Source organism: Struthio camelus, chromosome 14, assembly GCF_040807025.1.
Source record: "Struthio camelus isolate bStrCam1 chromosome 14, bStrCam1.hap1, whole genome shotgun sequence".
NCBI lineage: Eukaryota > Metazoa > Chordata > Aves > Struthioniformes > Struthionidae > Struthio > Struthio camelus.
Window position 1 is genome coordinate 19,496,522 of NC_090955.1, and position 24,173 is coordinate 19,520,694.

The following is a 24,173-nucleotide window of genomic DNA, read 5'->3' on the forward strand; positions in this document are numbered from 1 at the left end:
GAGAGCTCCGATAGGCTGATGTGGCTTCTGCCTGGTTTAGGTGGTGCTTAAAAGGACCGTCCAGGAGAAAAACATGGATATAAGGGTGACTGAAAGATAAAACACTTTCTATCATCTTAGACACAGATTTAGGCTTCGGCATTTTGATACTTTTGCATCAGTGGCATTAGTCCAGATTTTGAGCTGTAATTCGGTAATATGCCACATGTTGGGCTGAGCAGCATAGCAATTGAATATTGCCTGAGATTAGTATTAAATTCAGAAAGAGGTTTAGTTCTGGGGAAGCGCATGGAGCGGCATCATTTTTGTACAGTTTAGCATCTGCTATTTAAGCTGCCTGTTATGTCTTGTAAGACTGAAAAGGGAACTGACCTTGCAGTGAGATTGCTTACTAGCCAGAATTGCCATAGAGATGTGGTCTTTCTCCGGGTACGTTCGGGTATGAAAGCTGCTGAGCAGAAGCTACAAGGTCCGGCCCATCACAGCGACGTTAGGTAAATTTGCTGATCAGCACAGCATATCAGTCAGCTAAGAGCCCTGCGCTTCCCTGCTCCATAGCGAGGCACTGACCCAGCTTTATCCTCCTGTAGGACCAGCTAGCTTTTTTATTATTATTATTATTATTATTATTACTGCACATCCGCTGCAAAAGGAAACCGTGACAGCTCCACCTGGATGTTTGATTTTATTTATTCATGGCCCATGGAACAATGAAGTCAGAGGTAGGTAAATGATGCAGTGCAGGAAGTTGCTGCAGCAGCAGCTTCGCTAGAGAGATGATGATTTAATGTATCAGGCTACCAGTGGGGGAAAATACTAATAAAAATCTGGTTGTGCATGTATTGGGCAGGGGTAAGGGTAGCACTTACAAAGCAAGGCTTTCTAGGTGCAGCAGATGACGTTTTCTAATTACATAGCTTTCTGTTATGCCTGAAGTAGTGATGCACAAAGGTTTTGCATTGCTTGAAATCACAGAAAAACAGTCTTTTCAAGGGAAAGCCATCGATTTAACTTGTGTAGCATTAACAGAATGTCGTGTTTTGTTCTTATAAATGCATATGAAGTTCTCAGCAAAAAATAAACATGCTAATCATTGTAGCTGATGTATTGTGTTATGTAGAGTGTTAGCATTGATTCTAGACTGTAGGCTCAGGTTTCTTATTTGCATTTAGTCAATCAGGTATGAGCCCCCCCCCCCGAAATCCTGCTGGTGAATTTCTGTTCATTTTGTTGCTCAGTAGATTTATTCTTCCCTATTTATTTGCTTTTACACAGATCAGCAGAACAATAAACAACCCTACAGCAGAGGCAGCAGAATATTTCGGGAAGTGAAATCTTTCTATTAAATCACATGCAATCTATGCAGTCTTTAAAAGAGGGCTTTTCAATTAAACTATGAGTGTGTCGGAGGTTTTTAAAAACCAATCTCATGTCTGTCATGCACACAGAAACATGTGGGTTCATAGGACAGAACCGTAAATAGGTTCTTAACACAGTTCCCAAACCACATTTCTTACGCTGGTTCATGTATATAGGTGTTTGGTGGTTATGTAATGGAAAGGCAGAGCATGTGGATAAAGTGGTTGAGAGTTAAGTTTTTTAGTTTATTTTTTTCATACCTCTTAGCACAGGTAACGCATGCCTCGTTCTTGATAGCTTTGTGAAACAAACTTGTGAATGTCTGTAAGCGTCATTGGATTTAGAAGATGTTAGTCCCGAGTTTAGCTTGCTGGTGTGTTATCTTAGCTATTTCTTTCTAAGCAGCTGTTACTTTAAATGATTTGGAGTTTGGTTGCCCTGTGTTCTGTCAGGCTGACGAACGGCTGGACCACGCGAGCTCGAAAGCTGCCTCGGCGCCCCGTCAGCCAGCATCCTAGGCGGGAGGTTGCTCGACTCGCGTTTCTAAAAACAAAAGCTCTCCTACGTGCCCTTTGTCAAGAATCGGGGCTCAGCTTTTAGGTAGTGGTTTGATTTGGAGATGCTCTTTTGTGGATCTTCTAATGTATGCGGTTGGAAGTAAAGGAGTGAAAAATTCCCTTAAATCATAAGCCTAGCACAGCTAGTTAAAGTTAAATTCATAGCCGAAGAGATGTTTTATGACAAACTATATAGACAGAATGAAAAATGATCTGACTTGTCATATGCTCATTGATACAAATGTCAGCAATGTTTATCTGTTATAGACTGGCTAGGGATGATGGCAAACAGTAAATTTAGGTCCAAGTTTTATATGCTGTAAAAGTCCGCCGGTGGTCAGATTTTGGGGAGGCTGAATGAGACTGACTTCTAAATATGGGATTTCCTTAAGGAGACTGAGAGGTGTCAGTAGCGTTGCATCGATGGATTAAAGGGTATTTGGGGGTGAGAGGATTTGTCACTTTGAGAAGGTCACAGAGAGAAATTGGGCTTGGTTTCCTGCGAGAGCAGGCTCTCCTGTCCTGCCCGTGCTGTGCCGTTCGTTCCCAGCCTAAACTCCAGCGCAGCAGAAGGAGCGGCGTGCAGCCCCCCTGCTTCCACCGCTCAGTGCAGGGTTTTAGCAAGTGTCCGCCGAGGTGCGTGCTGGGCTCCCGAAAAGCAGAGCGCTCGCCTCGGAGCAAGTCGGCGTGCGCCATCCGTAGGTCCAGCCACTAAATGGGAAACTGCGTTGTTTTGTGCTTTTTTTTTTTTCTTTTGAAGTGCTTGATGAAGACAAAAATACTACTAAATACTACTAAGAATCACTTTTTCTTTGACTAAATTATCCTTTAGTTTTAAACATGGCAGCAAGTTAAAAGTATTAATCTAATTTTTCCTAGTTCTGTTTTTTCTGAAATAAATAACTTAAAATACTTGTTCTAAATTAAATGAGAATAGAAGATAAGTATTATTTTGCAGCTTAAAAAAAGTCAGTCTTGTATCTATAAATGCACGGCCTGGTTAGAATTGAACTATTTGTGCTTGTAGTTATGCATGTGGTTATATGCTTTGACAGTTTGGAGCCTTTCACATGCATGTTTTTGGTTTTGCTGTGATCTGGATGGTAAAGGTTGTTCACGCTGGATGCAAACGTTTCTTATTCAGTACAGAAACTGGGAGGGGGTTGGCGGGGGGGTGAGTCCTTCTTAATGAAATCGTTATTTCTGTAGAGGGTAGAGAGAGAAGCCGTGTCTCGTATTATTGCTAGTCGAGTCATGCTCTTTGTGCTAAGGGAGCTCCAGTAAGAAGCGAACGGCCCCCATGCTGAACAGCAGCAAAGCAAAACCCCCTTGATTCACACATGCACAGCTGCCCGTCTGAAACAGCGCCCAGGAAGGGCAAACCTGCAGCAGCGTGAGGCCGCAGCGTTTTTTCCATTAGTCTGTCACCGAATTTGGAATGTTTTGATGTCAATAACGCTGGCTTTGCTTTATGCCCAGAAGAGGGGTTGGCAGCCGGCGAGCCCAGCGAGCGGCGGCGTCTCCCGCCCCTCGGTCGCCCCTCGCGGGCTCCCGCTTTGCTTGGTGCCGCGCGAGGCCGAGGCCGAGGCCGAGGCCGAGGCCGGGCTCGCGCCTGGGGCCCGCGCGGGCTGCCCGACGCAGCTCGGGGACACGGCTCCCCCAGGCCCAGTCTGCTCCGGCTGTTAACAGCTTCAGAGGGCAACTCACATTTTTCAGGCAAAAAATTTTATTAAGGAGGAACAATAAAAAAAAAGTTACAGGCAAGTTGATTCTCGTTCTGGCGTGCCACCGTGGTGAGACTGTGGCCGGTCAGAAGCCGTCGGGTTTGTTAGAGGGCCTCCTTCGGAGCCAGAAACTTCAGATTTGTTAAAGCAAACGTGGAAGGCTGTCAGGCTGCTGTACGAAATAGCAATTAAGTTACCTCCTGAAGCATGACAAGGGAGATGAGAGTGAAAATCCAAAGTTTTCTTGTACCAAATACTTGCTTTTCAGCAAGGCAAAATTATAAGTCAATGCCCGTCGCAAGACACGGCATAACTGACGGCTTCCTCAGACAGCCGCGTCTGCCAAAGCGAAGAAACAGCTGTTGGCTGCAATTTTCCAAGGGCCTCACATGAAACAGCCGTCTGAATCCTGCCGAAAGTCTGTTTAATCCAGGCTCCTGGTCCTTTTAGGCCTCCGAAAGACATAGTCATAAGGCATGCGAAGGAGGCCTGGAGTTTAGGACACGTTTTAGCCACTTTGTTAGAAAGCGTAGGAGTTTTGTTGTGTGAGCGTGCACCAAGCTGATGGCATCTGAAGGTTTTTCCGAGCCTGGCGTGTGGTCCTATTCCGTACGCGGAGATGCGAATCTGGGTGCTGACAGTCGCTACCCAGCGTCGCAGAGTTCAGAGGTATGTGGCTAAGATGTGGTTTGGGGAAGGGGGAGCAGAGCTCAGTCTGTTGGCTTGTATTGTGATTTATTTTTTTTAATATTGTGATAGCTGGTAGATGTTCATCTTAAGTTACAATGACAACTCCTTTATCTTTAAGTTCAGGTGTAAGGTGCCTTTGCCATAACCTTAAGGAAATTGAGTTTCGTGGACTTTGGATGGGATCCCTGATGAAGCTGGGTTTGGGGATTGTTGATTTTGGTTTTTTCCACCAAAATGCATTAAACTGAATGCATTACTAAATGCATTAAATCAGAAGTGTGTAACTTTTCATTTTCAAATCATTTTATAAACATTTAGTGATTTATATGCATAGCACAGGCTCCGACAGTACAGATGGAAATGCTTTCATTCTTCCAGACGGAAAGACTGAGGGAGAGGGGAGACTGGTTTGTTCAGCTGCAGAGGAAAGTTGATACGAGAGGCAGAGTTCGATTCTGGAAGCCCTTGGTTCCCAGTGCTGCGCTCGCACAGCTGCCGAGGTAGGCTAGGCAGTATACGTTTCACATACTTGAGCAATGAGAAAGAGAAATATTTAACAATGAATGATTTTTGTTTTTCCCTGGTTACGTTGTATGTGTGATGTCTGCAGAATACGGTGTCCGACAAACATGTTTAGCTGTTTAAAGGGAAACCAGATCTCTAAGTGAGTTGCACTTAAATAATGCCTGTAGGCAACACTGAACTGACAGTTTTATTTAAATGGATGTAATTGTATTACAAGATAACTTACTGCCTCCCACTTCTTACTTCTGTGTTATTAAAATACAGAAGAGAGATGGTTGAACTCTCTTTGGACTTTCAAATAATAAACATAGCAATTGATATAATGGAAACAACTCATATTTACAGACAAACAGAAAAAGGAAGTTATGAAAATATATTTCAGTTTTTCCAGTTTTCCCAAGCTTTAATGCAATGCTAAAGTTCGCTTTGCAGATACAAGAAGCAGCAGTTAAACAACAGCTAAGCAGTGCAATTATAGTGCAACTATGCTGGAGGCCAAAGGGGAGAAGACCCAGCTTCTTGGGAGGCAAGAGGGTGGCTGTGATGACCTAGTTAAGCTTGAGGCAGCTAGTTTAATATTGATGTTGTACACTCCAACAGTATTTTCCTAAGATATAAGCCAAGAAGAGAATGAATTGATACAGCCTTCAAGGCAGTGATCAGCAGAGGAGAGCATAGGGAGCAGAGAAAGCAGTGTGAGGAATGGCCTGTTGTGCAGCTGTGCATTTATTATGGTGTTGAGCGTGCACAATACAGGGTGTTGGTTCAGCTGTGTGCCCCTTCCAGTGTTTCACCCCGAGAATAGCCTTGGATCCTTTCCCAAAACAGGGGGGGGGGGGAGGGGGGGGGGAACAGGACGTTGCTTTTTAGACATTGCTTTCTTTTTCCTTGTTTGATAACTGCTGCCAAAGCAGCCTGGCTTCAGATGTCCTTCTTTCCAGTGAAGGGCAATATGAAAATATTTACTGGTAGTAAGACTTTACTAGCTGGATACTGCCTGTAGGACATGCTAGCATAACTGTGATGTTAAACATCTTTTGATTAACATGATGAATACACTAAAGGAAAATAAACTCCAGTTTATCATCAGTACTGCATTGCTGAGGTGGGAAATGGGAAGGTGAAAGCAACACCTTCTTTTCCGTATCTACGCATAATACATTTGCATTCCCGTAGAATAGCTTCTCTGTGCCTTTTCCCTGCTAAGCTAGTAGTGCACATGAATTTCAAAAGCATTGCTTGGGGTTTGGAGTGATAGAAACATTAGTCTTCTGAAAAGTGAAAGGTTGAGTTGAAGGAAATAAGCCAAAGAAAATAATTGCATGGTTAAATTTCACTCAGCTATCCTTTCCTCCTTCCTTCGCTTCCTGTTTGTGTGTTACTTTGAGCCCTGCTGTCATGGGACTCATCTATAATACCATTTGCTTTGTCACTTCATCCCACCCCAGTGCTTGCTCTGAACTTTATAGCTTACCAATATTGCTTGCTTGGCTGCTCTGTTAATGTCTTCACACTACCCCACGCTTCAGAAACTCTTATTCTTCTCACTCAGCAAAACATACAATCACATTTCAGTATGCAAGTTCACACTATCCAAACAGTGCCACTGCTTATCTTGATCCAGTTCCTAGCGAAACCTTTGCACCGCCTGGCAGCCTCGCTGGTGAGCTCGGCAAAGGGGCCAAGGAGTAAATGCCACATGAGGAATGCCTTGCCCAGTACCTCACAAGTGAGGACAAGGAAGGCTTTGTGTGGTGGCAAGGACTCCTAGGGTGGATAGTTGCTGCCGGCTCGGCGAGTCTGGTGCTGGCTGTTCAGGCTAGGTTGGCTGCGGCTCTGAGTGACGTTGCAGAGCGCGGAGCTCAGTAGGATGGCTTTGCATGCTGTTGGCCACGCCGTGTTTCAGCTGTCAGTCCAGCAACCTTTCCGAGCACAAAATTCACATTCCAAACATTTCTGAAGTAGAAAGCAGGGCAAAAAAGGAACAGAAATGCAGATGACTGGTTTTCTTCACAAATATTTGCTTATGTATTCAGCAGTCCCAAATGAGGATTTTAGTTGATGCATTCTCTGATTGTGCTGCAGATGGGTCCATTTGAGTCAGACGGTCGCACTAGGATTCCTCCTAGAAATGAGCCCAGACCAAACACCTACTTCCTACCACCTCGAGCCTTTGCAGAAGCCTTTACAGGTCTAGAGCTTCTACTTCATTCTTGTCCTTATTTCTACAAGGGACTGAACTAAAAGCCCAATTCTACCTTTCAGCTCTAGTCTTTTTCTCCCTTTTCTTGAAAAGATAGAGGATCCCACAGACAAGGTTTACCTGCACCTTCTCCTTCATTCCAGAGCTCAGAAATCAGCAGAAGTGAATGAAATAGCTGTCAGCTGGAAAAGAATCCGAAGTGTTAGTATGCAAAGGAGCAAAAATGAAGCAACTCACTCTGCTACTGAAGTTTCTGCATCTAGTACAAGCTGTTTGTTACAGCCGTGTCAGATCTCGCCAACTCTGAAATGAAACAAGATGCCTGGTGTACAGGTTTGCATTTCAATACCAGAAGTGTTTTCTAGCTTGCCTCTGACTCGTAACGTAACTGGTGCTTGAGGTCAGGAATGAAATCAGTTTGAAACGCTTGAGAATACAATTAGCCCTTATGTCTGCTTTGTAAGCTTTCTTCTCTTGCAACCTCCAATTAGCAGTGTGAACCCTATTCCTTCTGTGCAATCTCTGCTACTTCCAGGTATTGTCACATCATCCTTTTGCATGTTCTTCAACTGGGGATATCCGATAGGAGTGACTTTTGCCCACTGCAAAAATTCAGGGTCTGTTGGTCTATCTAGCAAAGATTTCCCAGATGCTTCTTTCTGCGCAAGCTACGTCCTTGAATTCAAAAGTAGTTCTTCCAAAATCAAATTTGTGAACCAAATGACCAAGTGGATAGTGTTTTCTGTTTATGTAGCCTTTGATTTTAATTAGATTTTTAACAACCAAGTTTGCCTCTCTATCCTGTTTCTGGTGAACTTATGTCTGTTTTCAAGACTGTCATTATTAACTGTTTTAGAAGATGGGGCAAAGAGCCTGTTTTGTCAGCCTTGAAATTATAAACTGGAGAGTACAGTGGAAGTATGACAGTGGAGATCTATGCAGAAAGTTAACTTCTGTTCGCTCTTGCCAAGGTAGAGTACAGAAGTTACTGTTTTAAAACTATTTGCCTATAAAGGAGGAAGCAGTATTCAAAACAAAGATTAATAGGCTAAAATACATAAGTTTCTGAAGGGCACTCTTAGAGAATATCAGAAGGTTCTTTGGGATCTCAACCCTAGTATTAGAGCAGGACAAAGTATGATGAACAGAGTTGCATTCACTGAATTAGCGCTGGAGAACGGTGTACCTTGATTTATCGTTATGATGATGCTCTGTCTGCCTTACCTGTTAATCAGACTTCAGTAGATAAAATTATAATGTTTACTGCCTGGATTGAGTAATAGCTTGGCTGAAGCATAGTAGATGGGCGCTCTGATCAAAACAGGACTAAATCACGCCTTCGGTTGACTGATGTTTTGGAGAACACAAAGCAGCCAGTCAGTGCTACACACACCTTCCTACGAAAATGATGGTAGGAAAAGAGAACCAAATATTGATAACAAGCAGTAGCTGCTGATACAATCAAATGTGGCCTGACCAAAGTTGATTTTGGGCAAAAGCTGTATTCTTTTGTTTGCTTGCAGAACAGGATCGTACCTCGTAGAGTAGAGCTGGTCCAGTAGAATTGTGCCGTATTTTATCTTCCGTTGTTTTTTTTAATGGAAAAAATGTGGGCATTTGAACAATCTAGGAAAAGTGAGCCACCCTCTTAGGATATGTTTACCCAATCTTTTAAAACGTTCACTTCCTCTGACATTTTTATTTATCTTGGCAAGTAAATACTAGTCAAGCTCTTTTCCCTTTCCTGAGCTCAGTGTTTTTAAAGGAAGCTAATGTTCAGTTAGCTTCAGTTAGCTAAAGAATTTCAGACAATGTGATAGAAAGACTACAGATAAAAAGAACGGTCCCATCCTGCAAGAATGTCCTCACAGATTTTCTGGTTCTCGTAATGAACTAAAATCTCAGATCAGAAAGGCCATGTGATATCAATGCTGTAAGTCTTACCCCATTCTGGATAGTAATATGATTACTGGAATAGTTTAAAAGCTTAGCTGATGTGCTGTAAACATATGATCTTACTATATAAATTTTATTATACTAAACCTGTCTAGAATGGATGAAACAGCATTTCTAAGTGCTTCATAAGGCCTGTCATGTCAGTGGAGGTTTCTTAGCAGTTTTTAAAAGTGTTTGAATTATTTTAAAATGATATTCTGTCATCTTTTAGCAAGGTCCACACTCTAAACGTTTCTATACACAAAAGAAATTAAAATGAAATTGAGTACATTCAGTCTCTCAAATTCTTAGACTATGTCTAAGTGATTGTCTGGGCACTTTATATTAAATGTGGACTTGTAAGTAATAGAACTTGTTTACTTGGAACAAAAGTTGCAAAATGTAACACAGTAAGACAGACATGGGATATCAAACATTAACTCTTCCCATACAGTTTAAAGTAATTTATGTATACCTAATCATGATAGGCACAGTCTTACTTTAATTCTTTTTCCACACTTTAGCATATTGAATTAATAAGGTTTTTTTTCTATAATTAAAATAGCTCATTAGGTGAAAAAATATTTGGCATGCAAAAAAGCGTATTATTTTAAAAGCCTCTGAAAACCTGTGAATACAGGAAATGCACTGATTTTTGGGTCATCTGCATGGGTGCCATTTTTATGATCTCTTTGGAGGTCCTTTGTTGGTCTTGATTCTCGAGCAGGATGTTAGCTTTTCTGGGAAGGAACTGTACGATTTGCGCTCTCCGTTGTGAGCCTGAGTAAAATTCATTGTGATCGCATCAACGAATGCAAGCACAACTTATCATGTGCATTTACTGTTGTTTAGGGGGCAGGGACAGGGACATCAGAGCAAAAAATATCTGAACATACAGCTCATATGCAGGGCTACTTTTCTATGTAAGTGCTGATCTCCCACACAGAGACCACAGTGAGATGGTCTCAAGCTTACACCTATCCATCCTTGAGCTGCGAGCGGTGTTGTTCTCCCCAAGTCAGAGCTGTCACTCAATATAGTTTGACTTTCAGAATGAAACGTGCCCGATTCTTGCTCTGAAGATGTTGCCTGTGTCCATTTCAGCATCAAAGATACTGAAGGCTCAAGCAACAGCAGATGGCAATATGAGGGGAAAAGCAAAAAGTCAGGAAAAGTGGTAAGCCTTATCCCTCCTGTGGTGTTAAGACAGTTGCAGAGAAGTAGCTGAGCATAAGCATCCTTGTGTGTCTGAGCATAAGCATCCCTGTTTCCTGGGGGTGCCCAGAGGTAGCCACAGCACCCCCTTAGGTGGGTAAAAGCTCCCGCTGGCCTCTGTAGTGTGGATTAGATCTATAGCCAAGCGTACGTTTATTTCTCACACAGCTCAGATTGAATTTGAGATGGTGGACACAAAAAATGGGGCTAGTGCAAGAACTTTATGCCATGAAACAGTGCAGAAAACGAGCAAGTTTATCATAAATTTCATATTTTTAAGGTATGTGAAGATGCAGCAGGTTTTTTTTGTTTTTGTTTGTTTGGGGTTTTTTTAATCTTTGTTACCCAGGCAGCTTGAGACCTTGATTCATCGCTTCATACAAACATCGGATCAGTAGGGTACAGTCTCCAGGCTAACAATGTTGGCTTTTAGTGAAACTTACTGCAAAAAGTACCGTTTGGGGCCCCAGTCAGCGGGCAAGAGAACTATGGTGGCTGAACCATATCTCTTTCCACTTCCTATGTAAATACAGTTTTCTACTTCTGGGGCATACCTATGATACCGTATTGGCAAAAGTTTGCCTAACTAGAAAGAGAAGGATATAGTGTGCATTTTTTGATCTAGAACAGCAGGTAAAGTTAAAAATTGAAATCTGCAGAAGTCAATTGGTCAAATAATAAGCTAATCTAATGCAGTAAAGTCATCAGATACGCTCTTTCCCCTTATGAAAAACTGCTGTATTTTGTATAAGGAAATGCAAAAGTTTACATTTCTGCAGGAAAGGGAATTTAGATGTGCTGTGTGATATTGTGTGGTTTGCCTCTCTGTGAATATATCTTATGAGCTGTCTGTATATTTAGCAATAGTACTAAAGTACTGAGTTAATGCTGTTGTGGACATCCCCTTCCCCCTTTTTTCTAGGTTTAGGTATACATACGTAATACTTCACTACTAAAGACTGGTATGCTTTAATTTCTTGGGTTGTTAGAGGAAGAAAAGTTGGCCTGTTTTTCATGGATCTGGCACACTTAATAACTGGGATTACTCAGCCTGGCTCTACTTGTGCAAGCACTGTTCCATTGACGGTAGAGAAAGTAACCCAGTCCTCGCAGCACAAAGAGTCCCTCTTATTGGTATATTTTAAAAATATACAGATTTGCAAGTGTGATCCTGGTGGTTCTCAGTCTGGAATTATTATAGAGAATTATAGAACTTGTGGAAATGAGTATTTTAATTATCTGTTCAGTTGTGCAGAAATACCTAGATGGTCTCTGTTCCCTAAATAAGAATAGAAATATCTGTGGCCAAAGCTGATCATACAGCAGACCTGTTCAAAATGACTGGATTACTGCAAAGAAGAGCCTTTTTTCTTCAGATAGCCATCCTATTAGCTGAAGAATGGTGAAACAGCTCTGGAAGGCGTTTTTGTGACATTAAATCATACCTGTGCAGTATCTGATTCCCTTCTCTGAGTTTGACCTTCATCTGCCAAATCTTGACAATCCCAACTTCAGAAAGGCATGCCTAACCCTGAGTGAGATCAAGCCTGGCCAGTTGAGATGCTTTATTTAATGGCTTCTGGGCCCAGACCCTTCTAATCGAGAAAAACAAAGCAGGTGTCCTCTCCTCGGATAACTGGTGGGACTATGTTGTGAAGCAGTACACCTACAGCAGTGCAATTTTTAAATGAGGGTACGTGTTCATGGCTGTGTGGCTAGAGAGTTGTACAAAGTCCTTATGAACCAGTAATCCCAAAGGCAGTTGAACAGGGGGTTTAATTGTACAACTATGTTTGTGTCTCAAATTTAAATACTTTAGTGATGTTCTTGTGAAGCATAGCAGCTATCAACCTAAACCATATGCGCACTGAGCTGATTTGCGGGAGAGTATGGTCGGTGAGAGTTGCACAGACCTGAAAAGCCTCCCCAAGGGAGATGGAGCAGTTAATAGTCAGATAGCAGAGACATGATGTTTTACACAAGAGCAAATTGCGTAACTTCATTTGCAGAGCTGACTCCTACACTGAACAATTAATTTTAAAGTTTACCCTCTACCCTCAAATGACATAGTTGCATTGTCAGCATGGACAAGCCATCAGGCAGTTTCTTCTTCTAAGTGTAACATGAATATCAGCTCCTAATCTGTGCTTTGCTGCAGATGCTTGCCAAGACCCTTCCTGTGACAATGGAGAGGGGCTGCTTTGAGTAAAAATATCCCTGATGTTTGGTTGCCAGGGCACTGCACGTTTCTGGAACTTCTAATTAGGAGGAAGGAATTTTTGATTAGAACAACACATATTTGTCTTCTGTGGCAAGAAGAAAAAGCAGGTTTGGTGCCTCTCAGCCAGGTTCCAGAAACTGTCCCCAAATGGTGACGCTTCCTTGGAGGACTGGGAATGCGTTTTTGTAGTTGATGAAGGTGTTTTCCTCTTAATTTGCATCAGTAAAAGAGGAATATTTAACTAGGGCTACGATGAAATAGATTGGCAATATCCATACAATGCTCCAAGCAACTGCTTAGTTTTATTTTCCAAAATAGGGTGGAGTAGAGAGTTTTGTCATTGAGATCATCACCACCACCAAGAGAGATGACCTGTTGCCTGTGTATTCCAGTGGTGATGTAATTCTAATGTTATGACCATCTTTCTTATTCTGTAGTTTTAGGACAGAATTCTCGGTATTTTTTTTCTTGCACTCTCATCCCTCAGATTCCTCATTAGCTCATGCGAAATGTCCACAGTTAAATTCCCTCCTGAAGATGAACAATTGTTTGCTAGTTGCATCTCTAAGATTCTGACCCTCTCCCCACCCTTCTGACGATGAATACAAATTATTTCATGCATTTATTTTGCAGATTCTTTCTGCAAGGGCAGAAATGAGAGGGACTTTTCCTGGGAATGTGGTCAGTTCTCCTCTTGTGGGCCTACAGTAATTAAATGTGCACACGTGGCGAAGCATTCAGGACAGCACCCTTCTCCCTCACGAGGAGCTCAACTGTAGCTTTGCTTTAGAGAAAACTGCTACTAAAATCGGTGGCAGAGCCCTCTTTTATCACTAAAGCTGTAAAATTCTCCTCTGTGCAGTTTACTTAGCTGTGCCCAGCTGCTGACCCTAAACTGTCATCTGCAATAGTGCCACTAAAATGCCACGGTGCATGTTTTTTCATAGAGCAAGCTGGTGTTTCCTGACAACTGAATGCAGAGTAGCCTGATGACGTTAAGGAGTAAGAGAGAATAGATATTTGCAATGTCTCAGGAAATGCTATATTCTGAGAGCTTGCAGATTTGGTTGGCTTCTGGCAAGCAGATTCTTCCCGTCAGCAAATCTGAGGAACGCCTCTACCACGCTCTGTCGCTTGGCAAGGATGAAGCACGTAGCGTCCAGCTGAACGCGGCTAATCCTCGATGCTGGCCTGAGCGCGCTGTTTGAAGCCTCTTGTGTAGCAAGTTCAGGATGGCTGCCTGGCACGGGGAGAGTCCTTCCAAAATACCTTTGAAAAGCTGCTCTGACTGCCCAGCATCCTAGGCAGCCTCTTTAGTCAGGTTAAATACAGCGGTTCGTAAGCAGTCATATGTTAAACTTTGAACATGCCACAGCGGATTTAGTACGTACTTGGGTTTGCTTTGGGCACGCCAGAGCTCTACACCTTCCAGTGCATGTGAACCTCACGATTTAGGCCACTGCTTCAAGGCAGAAGGGTTCAGGGTGGTATTCCCGATTCCTGAAGTGATGGCAGGCTCTGCGGAGCAGAGATGAGCATCGGGAGCCCCTGCCCCACAGAGCAGCCTGGATCTCGCTGCCTGGGCAGGTATGGAGGGGCTCTTGTGTGAAAAACGGTGGCTTTACAAGTTGGTCCCTTAGTTCATGTTGGGATGGCTGAACCCCCTCTCCTGCCCCTTTCTTGGAGCAGGACAGTGCAGGGCAGGTATGGAGAAGGTGAGGGAGCCCAAGGGGGGCTCTAGAAGCAGAGGGGATGCAAGTCTACCCCCACCCAGTCCCAGCATGGGCTGCAAATCTCAGCTGCCGTGGAGTTTCTCTCCTGAATGCAGGATGGGGGCCAGGGTCAAGAACAGAAAAGACTACAGTTCTGCTCAAATCACTCCTTTCCTGAAGGGACTGACATATGGCAAAGCCCATATCCAAAGCCAGCTGGTCCTTACTGAGCTAGACTGTAGTAAGAGGTCTACTCCCTAGGAAGAGCCCTGCACAAAATCGTACATAGTACCACATTGGGGATGGGTGCGGTTTTATTGTTACTTCTAGAAAGCAAATGAAATTTTCACAGGGTTTGTTCCAGACTATACATCCGCACAGTGTAAATAAATTTGAGGTGAAAGCTTTTAAATGTATTTGTACAATCTATTTTGGAAGTAACAGAAGTAGATTACCAGTATAAAGCTGCCATGGAAAGTGGGATGTACTTATTACCTTAGGTATCTTGAGCTGAAGATAAACGTGACCTGGTGTAATGGCAACTTAATAGCCTATGCAACAATTGATAGAGGTGAAGGGCTGTTGAAAGTCAAAGCTACTTGTGTGTATGCACACAGGGTAAAATAGCATACATTAGTATAAGTAGTTTTTTTTAAAATAAGCAAATGATCCCTTGTAGTGTGTGGCCCAAAGCAGGAAGGTGCACAGCACAACACAGAAATCGTGACATGTTGGTTATTGTGTAAGTTACTTATATCCATCTGCTATTATCCGTAGGACTTCACATACTGTGATCAAACAGTTTATAGCAGCGTTTTGGGCATCTGCTGAAGTAAAAATTCAGGAGCAAATGTTTTCCTATTGGAATCCATTAAAGAAGACCTTTCAGATGTTGTAAGGACAAATTCTATGTCATGTGCAATTACAGCACAATTTGTAAACTATATCACACGCAGCACTGCTGTCTCATTTGCCTCTCCCTGTGGCTTTGCGACCATATACGTTCTGTATAGCTTTAAAAAAATGCATATTATGCACATCTGCAAAATTATATGTACCTACACAAAATCAGGAAGGGGACTAAAATATTACCTGTAAAAGCCAAACAAAATTGTTTAACTAGTAACAGATTATTTACATGTTAAAGATGTAAGCGTAACGCCCTGGGCAGTTCAGGGCCGGGAAGACTCTGCGTGGCTTCAGCAGTTTCTAGAGCCCAGAGCGAGCACCGTGGCCTTCTGAGTTGTGAGGAAAAGGCTAGAGCAAAATAGCTCGCTGGATATACTGGGACATGAATAACGCAACAGTTTTAAAATTCTGCAATGAATGTATTAGTTAAAACACCATTCCAGCCTATTTCAGGGTAAGTTCTTCTATTTGTGAAATCGTAAGTCTAACCCGCCTCTTGGAGCTGAAAAAGAAGTGCAAGGCCTCACTGAAGCCGCGTAGTTACGATGGCACACCAACGCCTAGTGAGAAACAGACGACATAAGGCTTTCGCTCCCTGTGGCTCTTGGCCTGCCGCAAAGATAAATACTGAAACTGAATGCTGCTGGGCTGCCGTTGTTGAACGTAACGCTCGAGAGTCTCGTTAGCCTCGGATCCCAGTTTGAGTAAGCAATTAAGGCTTGGGGAAGCTAGCATGGAGCTGGCTGTGTGGGATTTTTTAATACTGTGGAAGGCAATTAGCTGTGAATGGTATATAAGACTGTACTAGCGCAACGTGCAGTTCATCTTTCATTCGCCTGCATGCTTATCCCCAAGAACTAGGGCCCCTACATCTTTGTTCATTTACTGTTTTGGAAAATGTCGTAAGAGACTCTTCACGAAGGTGGTAGGACAGCGTGATTATCTGTCAGATCAGCACGTGTGTACTGCTGATGCGGCAGAGGTCGGCCTCAGTGAAAATTGACGGTTTGATTATGTGGAAGAATGTTTTCTTTAGTAGCATTTCATATTAAAGACTTTGGTATACTCCTTCAAGGTGCAATCTTCTTTCCATGATATTATTTCTTAACTTATGTTAAGTGATGGTTGCAAGAAAAAGGGAACAAAAAAAAAAAACCCCTCATGCTAGTTAGAGGGAAGAAATAATCCTTTTAAGGTTACTGGAAATTATTTTAGTGGTGCCTGTAGTGTTGGAAGTATTCTTCTTAAGAGGTTACATTTTTAGTACTTTTTGTTATGGCATACCTTTGTATTTAACCATTTAAAGTGTTGACTTTGAGCAGCCACTAACGTGACAATCTGCCTCATCCGTATCTGTTCATGAAGAAGGGGATGCCTTTCTCCCCCTGAAATCCATCACTGATGCTGTTCTGCACTGGCCTGTGGCAGAATATTGCAGAATGTTGTATTTTGTATGACATGGAAACTCCGTTCATAACTGTGAGATGCTTTGCTCCTGTTAAGTTAATATCTGTGACTGGATCTTAGAAGTGAAAATGAGACTAATGTTATTGTGAGTTACTTTTCTTAGCTTATTCTGTGCCAGACAGTCCTTTTATTGTTAGTGCTACCTGAACTGCAGTGAGCCTGAAGGCAAAACTGTTCTGGCTGGTTCTGTAGGCTTACAGCCATACTTCTTCGTGGCTGAATCTGGTAATACACACGTGTAGTTTGAGGATTCGGGTACTGCATTTGTCAATAAAGTAACCAAATAGAAAAACATGCATACACCTCCCAAATCTGAGTGCATAATTATAGTAATTGTGTGTAGAAGGAAGAGCACTCCCAGTGAGTTTTCTCCTCATCCATTCCTCCTCTTCCCAAATGTTTTGGGAATCCTAGAAATGAAGCTTTGGGCTCTCTCCCGAGTACCACGTCCAAAGGGAGAGGCAGTGGTGCTTTCATTGCCCTTGAAGGAACAGGAGAGCTTGACTGCGCACGTGCTCGAGTTCCCCGTTCGAGGATGGAAAGCTGTAGGCTCTGCTGTAGCGCTGCAGCGTCACCCGCTACTCTGGCCGGGGACTCTGTGGAGCAGAAAGGTGCTAAGTCTGACAATGCTTTATTTTGTCTTTGAGGCAAGTTCAGTTATTGCAGCTACTCCTCCTCCTCCTCTCTTCCCCCTCCAAAAGTCATCTGCACTTAGGCACTGTGGCCGAGGTTTTCCAAAGTAGAAGCCTGTATTTCAGCATTAGGCAAGAAATTTCAAGAACACAAGCCAAAACTAGGCTGTTGGTGCCCTGAGAACAGGGTGCTGGCTGTCGCGCCCCCAGAATCCCCCGCCTCAGGCTGGGAGCCAGATTTTAGTCTTGTTTCCAGAAGCACTGGACACTGAATTAGTTTCCTAAGGTGACTACTCAACTTTGAAAAAGGAGGCAGAAGCCTGATTGTGATTTTAAATTAACTTCTGAATATCTTGGTCCATTGTTCGTGTACAAAACAGGTAGTCTCGTGACCTTTTATCCAGGTTTCTTATTGAAGAAGGACCTTGCTAGACTTTCTAAAAACTTTCATTATCTGTTCATGAAAGGTGCTTTATAAAAGCTAGCTATTAGTAGTAGTAGTATTGACACCCTGCTTTGGAAAGCTATATTGAGGTGATAAGATCAGTATTACCATTTGCGCTTCCACTTTCCGGGTTCCTACCAATAGTGCGCAGATATTTTGCGTCTAAACTAGAATGTTTAAAATCGTATATTCAGCTGAGACTAGAAAGAATAGCAGAAAAGATTTGAGTCATCTCAGAACAATATTTGTGCTCGTCTTTCTAACACTTTGTCCATAAGCATTCTTTTAATCTAGTTTGTGATTCGTGTGACTGAAAATCTTATTCCCATTCCATTGGAATTAAATATTTATAGCTGCAAGTGCTGTTTTGCATATGTACATTTTTTTCTTGTTGATATTCATAAATCCCACAAAATGTATTTGCATTTATATAGGCATTAAAGTAGACTTTATATTCTCTTACATACAACGTATCTTAATATTATAAGAAATTTAAAAACTGAGATAGAATATGCAGTAAAAAAGCTTTTACTGCACATAGAAGAAAAAATATGATGTGTTTACAAATATACTTAAATTAATTTGTTTCCTTCCTTATACTCAGGCATCTCAGCAGTTGAGACTCAGCTGGCATTTCGGTAACGCAACCACGTTGGTTTCAGTGGAACTAGAAGGCTTTATGTCAATGATGAACACTGCTGAAAACATTTGCTGTATTTTTCCATTCACCAATATTTCTTCCTTCTTTTCAGATGTGCTTTTGTTTCAGTAGATACAGGCCTTTTTCATTATTCATCCATAAATAAAGAGCAACTGCTGAAACAAACTTTGTTGGAAAAACACAGATGAATACTGCTGCTACTACTAGTAATCCCCAAAGTATTTAAATACCCTAAAAATTCCCCATCTAGATTATTCATATGTATATTTATACAAACTGCGTCCTCTCTTCATCTTAGCAGGAGGCTAAGGATGTCAGGCTGAGCTAAGGAGCACCTTGCTGGAGGAAGGCTTTGTGCGAAGCCGTCATGCTCGTGCTCCGTGCTGCAGCAAGGTGATTGCAAAGCAGATGTTTCTGTGAAGGAGCTGGGCTGCTGCTTATCGGCTGGGCTTTACCTTACCTTATCCTTCCGACAGTAAGCTCTATTGCCAGTCAGGAGTAAATCCTAGCAAGTTATATCTGAGAGACTGGAAGAAAAATGTTTTCCAAAGTAAATCTTTAGTGCTATGTTTTCACTCTTCTGCAACAATACACCTTTAAGAGAAATGCATAGTATGTCACCTGATCTTAGATTGCCTCAGATGTGAAGATGACAACATGATTAACGAGCAGCAGGAGAAACTGTTTAAAGATCTATAAAAGTGCTGAAAATTTGACCTCGGGAAGGCTCTAACTCTTTATGCAGACTAACCTAAAAGCTCTTCAACAGTGTCAGATAAAAGAATACCTCGTCTATTTGGCTGAAGAATTTTGATCTAAAATAAGATTTACATGAGTACCTATTTCCCAAAGGTAAATTTGTTTCCGCTTTCATCAAAGCTAGCTTAACAACAGTTTTATCTCTCAGAGTGTTCTCCTAAGAGCTGAGAATAAATACTGAGCTATTTCAGTACAGGCTTTGTTCCAACTTTTTTTAGCACATATCTCCACTCTCAAAGGTTGTGCTGCTTACTGTCAACGACATGCTACTAGTTTCCTGCCTTAGGGTTTATGACTCTTGTGTTGCTTGGTTCAACCTGAAAGGCTCTTGGGTTCCTTATACGCTAGCCTAGTAAAAAAAAAAAAAAAAAAAAAAAGTCTTTAGAATACTAATTTGGTTTCAAAAGTGTGCATGGTAGCAAGATCGTCTGACAGCTTCCTGTCAATTTAATTCCTTGCAGGTGAATCTAAACCTATTTTTCAAAAACAACAAATAAAATCCAAGCACGTTTAAATAGTTGTTGTACTGACAGCATGGCAGAGACAGTCCAGGTAACTTCATTCAAGTAACCCTACTGAGGTCAGAAAAGAGAAAATGATGCAAAGAATGAGCGGAGAAAGCTGTCCAAAGGTGTAAACAGTATATACATAAAACAAAAATCATATGTCAAAATTATAGGTTAAATGTTCTTCCTGGGGCAGAAGCAAGGAAAATATCATTTCAGCAGCATATTCATTCTTGTCTGGCCTCTTGATTAAAGTATGGTCTGACGACCCCTGTAGAAATGAGCCAGGATGAGATGCTTTTTTGTGCCTTTTCCTTTCTCCTGGAGGGGAACACTGTAATGTTCAATAAATTGATTAAACTACAATTTGAATGATACAGACTTCAGACTTCTGTGCCTTTTGCTTTCACATGAAGTCTTTTTTTGCAAGTCATCTCTACTGCCTTCACAAATACAGAGAGAATTGCTATCTATAAAAGAGGTGCAGTTGTGTATACCACAACTGCACATACAAACGCCTGTAGATTGTTAGTGTGTTCTCAAAAGCAATAATGCAGAAATACATTCTCCAGAGTAAATTGTCTGTGAAATTTTTTTGAAAGCTTTTTGTTTAATTTGCCTCTTGTTTAACGTTTTTAGCACATACTTCAAGTATTACATGAGTATATCTACAAGTAGAAGGCAGGGAGCACGTAAAGCCCGGTATGTACAGAGCTGAGTGTTTTAAGGAAAAATATATTCCAGACAGAGAAAAACTGACATGTAGTTGGAATTAGCCTAGTAAAGAATGAATCCCTGAGAATTTTATGTGGCGATTTACTGAGTATAATAAAGTCCATAAAGGATTAGAAGCTATTTTTATGTGAAAGCTTTATAGAAGTGTCTGGACTTCTTTACTAACAGTTTTAAAATAATTAATCCTTCATTTTTAGAAATGGATTAGTTGAAGAAAGTATGTGGCACTATGATTCCCTGCAGGACCACCATAATGTTATATAAAGCCAAACAGAGCATATGCAGAAATTTTCACCAGATGTCTGATGAAAACTGTATCTTTGATTTACAAGAAGATAGTGATTTGTGAGCAGAATGTTCAATTTGCGTTTGGGTGGTGCAGAAAAAGGAGGAGAAAGTGAGCTTGGATGATACATTGCAATTCATAATAAAATCATATTTAAAAATTTAGGATGAACTATGATTAACTTTTTTTTTTTCTTATTAGCATGTATGTTCTGTGGTGCTCTCAGTCTGTGAGCAAGACTGAAAGTTGTAGCATCGTTACCAAGTACAAGATGCATCTTATTTCTGAACAACCAGACAGAAGTAGCAGTTGTACTAAATGCTGGTTTTTGCATGGAATAGTGTTGCAATGAGTGCTCCCGAGGCTAGCATTCAGCACCTTTATTTTAAAGAGGTTTTCCCCTTCACATTTATTTCTGTTTGTATTGGAAGGAGAGTAAATCCAGATTAGTGAAACAGGCAGCATTTTGTGGGAGCTCTTACAGGTGTATTTTGGGCAAGTTCTAGGTAATTGACAGGCCGGCCTGAGGAAAGTCATGGTAGCATTGAATGCCACTATGTGGAAGATTTTAGCTGTCTTTGTTAGTGTAGCTTCTTCCTTTCAACTGCAGAAGCCTAACGTTACAACTCACGGTGAACGGTATGTGCCAATACTAGCACGCTATGTCACCATTTGAATGTTTTCTTCAGACTTTAAAAACAAACATACAGAAGACCCACTCTCGATGTCATTGAAAGGTAAGAGCACGAGCTCTGAGAAACAAATACCCAAGAACCACTTGTGTTCCCTTTCAGTTTTCCAGTAGACGTGGCTGGAGACTTGTCTGTCTGTGGTTTCACCCCAGGGCGCAATGTAGTAGCCAGGTGCTTGTGCAGAAACAAGCAAGGACGTTTTCTTTGTGTCATCTTCTCAGGTTACCCTGAAGAGTCTTAGTCTGTCTTGGCAAAGGCTTCGTAGGTGCCAGTGGACGCTTATGCAATACCCCTTTTGGGGGAAAAACGAAGAGTAGAGTTTGATCAGGGAAAGTAGCTGTGAAGACCAAGTCAAAGAAATCCACAAAGACGCTCAGCCCATCATCTTTCCCTTCAGGGTCTGGGGAGAAACCATCCTCCTTGCCTCTTTGAAATTCTCTCATTTATTTCTGTCCTCTGTGCAAGCTTCAGCAGTGAAGACAGACGCTTGGGAGAGATGCATCACCTTACCTTACCTTTTAGATTGTCCCTCATACTGAGATGATCTTCCCACGTCCTTCAAAGTGTACTTTTTCCTGTGGAATTTAAGAAGAATCCCTTTGAATAACTCCAGCATGGCATGAACTGTTTGATTATTTCATTCCTTCTGACTCTGGGAGAGGTTTCAAAGAAGTACAAAAAAGGATACTTTGAGTACTTCACTATTAGGGAAGCTATTTTGATCAATAAAAAACAAAACCCAACAAACACCTTCCTGCTATGAATATCGAAAGTAATTTTCATCCTTAATAACTATAGTATGTTTGTGAGTACACAGGTAATATAAATTAACTGTAAGAAAACATCACCAACTAGTGAGTATTAGGCAGTCTGTAGGCTCTGCTGACTTTGTAAGCCAAGTCAAGGTAAAATGAATCGTCTCTTTTGTATTCAGCCCAGGTAAATACGTTGTGATTTACAATATCCAGAAAGGGAAGGATTTTGTTGTCAACTGAGAGTATCTGAAAGTTATTCTGAAAACAGTGCAGAGTAGCAAGATTTAAAAAAAAAAAAAAAAAAAAGATTTTTTCTAGGGGCTTTGGGGAGGGGTAAGAAGAAAAGTATCATGACTTTAAGTGAGGTATGGCTGAATTTCTTAGGATAATTTTTAGCTGGTTGATCAATATTTCACATTTCAGTTGCTTTGCAGTTCCTAATTTAAACGAAAGATGGCATAATATCCAAGCTGGTGATCCAATCAGGCATGTGCAAACGGTTTCTAGCATTGCTTTTTGAGATCAGCTGTAGTTATCTTCACTTTTCTTTGGACTCTAGGGAGAGACTTAAATACCAAGGTTTTTAGTCGATAACTAAATATGTAATTAAATGCTTGTCCTCTACTTTTTTCCTCCTTTTCAGTGGTGTTGCAAATAGGATTAGAATAACCATAGGTTTAAGGCATGTGTTCATTAGGGTTCAGTTGTGTGCTCCTTGGGTGGGCGGCTCTTTATTGGGTACTCCTCTTTAAATAAAGAGTATGCTAGCAGTAAGAGTACTAGCTCAATGGGTTATTTCTGTGTTACGGACTTCAGGCCCAAAGCCATAGGCTGCTCATGGTGAATGATATTGGGTGTTTTGATTGTACAGGATATTGCCAATGTCTCTTGCAGGTTACAGACATGGATTTCAAAGAGACCTGGTCCATGCACATCACAACGAGGTGACGCTCTTAGACACTGCTGGAGAATTAGGAGGGGGTAGGTGAATTTGCACATAGGCCACAGTAGGTGAGGTTTTCTCTCAGCGCTCACTTTCCACCAAGAGTAAAATTTATCCTCATGTTTGTCTGAAACAAAAAAAATCTGCAATACCTGGAGGCAGGCTTGCCCAAAAAATGTATTAGGTAGGTTATGCCATCTCTTTGGTTTCACCGTTTTTGGTTCTCCTGACAGTGTGCACAGTCTGCAAAGGGTTCGCTCGACTGTCTCCTGTGAACGTGCATAGTGATTTTTGCTTAGCTTTAAATTTGATTTAAGGTAGGAGTCTGAATCTGTAGCCTGTAAAATACTGCTCATACTAGAAACTTGTACAGTCAGTTTCTCTAGGGGACTTCCCCTTTCGTCATCACCTGTACTTGCAGTACCTGCTGTGCTCGTCGGCTAGGAAAGCAGTGGTCAGGCTTGCCCAGAGCAGCCCTGTTTGCAACAGTGGCGTTGCAGCGGTCCTCTCCCACCCCGCTGTCTGTAGCAGTTGGTACCAGCTGCGTGCAGTTGGCCGTGCTCTGCCCTCGGTTACCACTGTGCAATCCCTTCAGCAAAATAAAATGTTCTTACAATTTGGTTTTCTGGATTCTAGACAAACAGAGCTCGGAGCATACTGAGAGAAATTCAGCCCTAGAGAGTGATGAAATCTCTCTAGTCAGTTAACATGAAAGGATACAAACTGACTCAATTGCCAGCGCTCTTGCAGTGCTCTGTGTGTTGAGCCAGGGAGGAGGAGAATTTGCAGAGTCCCTTTGAGTCCTGGGTATCTTTCCTTCATATTAGTGAAAATAAGTAATGTTGATATCAACTAGTTCACTCAATAATCTTATAGTGAGTTCTAAAGATCACCCGCTTACAACAGATTCTTCTTTATTTCTTTTTATTGGCTCAGGGTCATTACTACTTGCCAAGCTACCGCAGTTTGTATCACAGGCACGTGGATTGGAGGAAGAAAGGTTTTCATCTTCATAGTGGCAAAGCAAATGAATTCACATTGAAGTTGCTTCCTGTTTCTAATCTCAGCGTTGTTTGCCAGCTTCTCCTAAGAGACTGGGGGAGGTTTTTACTGTAAACTAATTGTGCTTGAAAGTCCTTGTGCGTACCTAGCATTAACTATACCAGGAAATTAATTAGTATAATGGGTTCCCGTTTTTTTTCTAACCTAGGTTTGCATGAGACTTGATATATCAAAATTTTG

General features: G+C 41.8%; 1 protein-coding gene across 15 annotated transcripts in view; it reads left to right on the top strand.

Moving 5' to 3' along the window:
- IQSEC1 (IQ motif and Sec7 domain ArfGEF 1) overlaps window positions 1-24,173 on the top strand; it is a 348,874-nt gene that overhangs the window by 243,594 nt on the left and 81,107 nt on the right. Inside the window, exon 1 of one of the 15 annotated variants that reach the window (XM_068906732.1) lies at window positions 581-722. The exons of the other annotated variants lie outside the window; for them this stretch is intronic. The gene's annotated coding sequence lies outside the window, so the exon portion shown is untranslated. Of the gene's footprint in view, window positions 1-580; window positions 723-24,173 lie in introns of those variants that run through there. 15 annotated transcript variants of the gene reach the window in all.